Here is a 3994-nt window from a genome sequence, read left to right as displayed (position 1 = left end):
TTGGTAAGAGAATCTGCTTTCTTTAATATTTTAGTCCATATTTGTTTGTGTGAGATTTAATAAGCAGAGCTGATGCCTCAAGAACATATTTGAAAGGTATTTAGTTGTGGAAAGGTAATTGTGGAGCAATGTACCTATGGCTTGCTGATATTGAGACTGATCCTGCTCCCATTTAAGTCAAAACGAGTTTTGAAATTGCTTAAATGGGAGTGGAGCAAGGCCATGTTTCAAATCTAGTCAAATTGACAGTGACATAAAATAGTTAATGTCTGGCTGTAGCAGGAGTTTTCCAAGTCATGTGTTCCCATAGGGGAACTTCCCACCCTCTCACTTGTTATGCTACAAGAAATGCAGTCTGAGGAATACTTAAACAAGTAAGCAAGACATGTTGCTGGTTGACACCATCTAGGGATTATCTTCTATACTGAGAAATCTATGGAACCAATTACTAGGAAAAAAGTGTGTGGAGTACATAGGCTTAATTAATAGTGGTTTATGGTAAGGCTTGGCAGAATTGGTGGTTTGGTTTTTTTTTTAATAATGTCACTGGCTAATATCTATTTTGAAGCATTTTTTCTATTTTTATTGATTTAAATTTTCACAGTTGCAGGAAATTGGTGGGGGCGGGGATGGACAATAGATTCATAGACTCTAGGACTGGAAGAGACCGTGAGAGGTCATCGAGTCCAGTCCCCTGCCCTCATGGCAGGACCAAATACTGTCTAAACAATCCCGGATAGACATTTATCTAACCTACTCTTAAATATCTCCAGAGACGGAGATTCCACAGCCTCCCTAGGCAACTTATTCCAGTGTTTAACCACCCTGACAGTTAGGAACTTTTTTCTAATGTCCATCCTAAACCTCCCTTGCTGCAGTTTAAGCCCATTGCTTCTTGTTCTGTCCTTAGAGACTAAGGTGAACAAGTTTTTCTCCCTCCTCCTTATGACACCCTTTTAGATACCTGAAAACTGCTATCATGTCCCCTCTCAGTCTTCTCTTTTCCAGACTAAATAAACCCAATTCTTTCAGCCTTCCTTCGTAGGTCATGTTCTCTAGACCTTTAATCATTCCTGTTGCTCTTCTCTGGACCCTCTCCAATTTCTCCACATCTTTCTTGAAATGTGCCCAGAACTGGACACAGTACTCCAGTTGAGACCTAACCAGTGCGGAGTAGAGTAGAAGAATGACTAGGAGGCAGGTCAGACAATTATGTAATAGCTAGACACAGATTAAAAAAAGTTAAAGTTTGATAACAATGAATATACAAAATAAATAACCATAAATCAAACTCTAATAGGTTTTCAAGCAGCATTTTTCTTACTTTGCACATCTGTAAGTTTACGTTATCATTAAGGCTAAGATTTTGTCAGTTATTTTTAGGAAAAGTAATGGACAGGTCACGGGGAATAAACAATTCACAGAGCCCGTGACCTGTCCGTGACTTTACTAAAAATAACTGGGGGGGGGGGACGGACTGACAGGCTGAGCCTCCCACCATGGCAGGGGCACAGCCCGAGCTCCAGTGGGTGGTGCAGCCATGGGGGATGCACGTCCCCCTGCTCCGGAACTGACCGCAGTTGCAGGACAGGTGCACGGCCTCATCTGCAGCCCGTGTCAAGCCCTAGCCACAGCCTTGGGAAGCCTCACGGGGGGCACACGGCCCCTGCTGTTGCCACTGGGCAGGGGTGCACAGTCCCTGCTGCAGCCCCCAGCTGAGTCATGGGGCTGGGGCGCAGCCATGGGCGGCGCGCAGTCCCTGCTCTGGAGAGGGCTGCAGCTGCAAGACGGGTGCGTGGCCCTTGCTGTAGCCGCTGCCAAACCCTAGGTGGAGCCAGGGTGGGTGAGCAGAGTCCCGCTCCAGAGTGGGCCACAGCTGCTGGACAGGGGCACACAACCCTGCTGCAGTCATCTCCCCCCAACCGCGGGGCAGGGGCTGCAGGGTCCTGGTTCCAGCCATCTAACCCCAGTTGCAGGGCAGGGGCCCTCATTCCCCCCTCCAGCCCTGGCTTCAGTTGGTGACAGCTGAAGTGGAAGAAGTCACCAGAGGTCCAGTAAAGTCACGGAATCTGTGACTGCGGTGACCTCTGTGACTAAATTATAGCCTTTGTTATCATCTATGGAAATATTTTTTCATCGGTTTGTGTGTATGACTTTTACAGATGTTTACGATAAAAATCTGGTCCCTCCAAACCTACTTACAGTACATCGCAGAACACACTCATCCAGCCAAAACTCTATGAAGGTGTGGCTTGGTAGCAGATTATGTGAAGCTTTTAGAAAATTGAATCAGTCAGGAACATGGAAAATCAATAACTGTTTGCCATTGTGGACCATGTGTTGAACTGTAGCATAGTTGAACTGGGGAGGGATAGCTCAGTGGTTTGAGCATTGGCCTGCTAAACCCAGGGTTGTGGGTTCAATCCTTGAGGGGGCCATTTAGGGAACAGGGGCAAAAATCTGTCTGGGGATTGGCCCTGTTCTGAGCAGGGGGTGCACTAGATGACCTCTTGAGTTCCCTTCCAACCAGTGGTTTCCCCAGGAATTGAAATTAGGGGGGGTGTTCAAATTTACAGGGGGGGTGTCAGGACCAATGAGATATATAAAAGAGATATGAATAAAGTAAATGTTTTGTTAGGATTATGCAAATTTAACATAAGAATAATGCAAGTTACACCAAAATACATAACAGATCTAGATTTCTAAAAAAATATACATTTTTTAAAAAAGTATTTAATTTAAATTGACTTTTGAAAAGTAAGCCATCATGGGGTAAGAGGAAAGTCCTCTCATGGATCAGTAACTGGTTAAAAGATGGGAAACAATGGGTAGGAATAAATTATCAGTTTTCAGAATGGAGATAAATAATGGTATCCCTGAGGACCAGTGCTGTTCAACATATTCATAAATGATCTGGAAAAATGGGTAAACAGTGAGGTGGCAAAATTTGCAGATGATACAAAACTATTCAAGATAGTTAAGTCCCAGGCAGACTGCGAAGAATTACAAAGGGATCTCATAAAACTGGGTGACTGGGCAACAAAAATGGCAGATGAAATTCAGTGTTGATAAATGCAAAGTAATGCACATTGGAAAACAATCTCAACTATTCTTACAAAATGAAGGAGTCTGAATTAGCTGTTAACACTCACAAGAAAGAGATCTTGGAATCATTGTGGATATTTCTCTGAAAACATCCACTCAGTGTGCAGTCAGTGATTCCCAACATTCTGTTTGCTTTTTAAAAGAACAGGAGCACTTGTGGCACCTTAGAGACTAACAAATTTATTTGAGCATAGGCTACAGTCCACTTCATCGGATAATACAGACTAACACGGCTGCTACTCTGAAACCTTTGCTTTTTTAAGAAAGGGATAGATAAAAAGACAGAAAATATCATATTGCCTCTATATAAATCCATGGCACATGTACACCTTGAATACTGTGTGCAGCTCTGGTTACCCCATCCCAAAAAAGACATACTGGAAATGCAAAAAGTACAGAGATGGGCAACTAAAATGATTAGGGGTATGAAACAGGAGAAGAAATTAAAATGACTGGGAATTTTCAGCTTAGAAAAGAGACGACTAAGGGGGGATATGCTAAAGGTCTATAAAATCTTGACTGATGTGAAGAAAGTGAATAAAGTAAATGTTTTGTTAGGATAATCCAAATTTAACATAAGGAAAATACAAGTTACACCAAAACACATAACAGATCTAGATTTCTAAAAAAAATATATAATTTAAAAAATGTATTTAATTTAAATTGACTTTTGAAAAGTAAGCCATCATGGGGTAAGAGGGAAGATCCTCTCATGGATCAGTAACTGGTTAAAAGATGGGAAACAAAGAGTAGGAATAAATTATCAGTTTTCAGAATGGAGAGAGATAAATAGTGGTATCCTTGAGGGGTCAGTACTGGGACCAGTCCTATTCAACATATTCATCTGGAAAAATGGGTAAACAGTGAGGTGGCAAAATTTGCAGATGAC

The sequence above is a fragment of the Mauremys reevesii genome, linkage group 3 (genome assembly GCF_016161935.1).
Source record: "Mauremys reevesii isolate NIE-2019 linkage group 3, ASM1616193v1, whole genome shotgun sequence".
NCBI lineage: Eukaryota > Metazoa > Chordata > Testudines > Geoemydidae > Mauremys > Mauremys reevesii.
Note: the sequence above shows the minus strand (reverse complement) of the source record.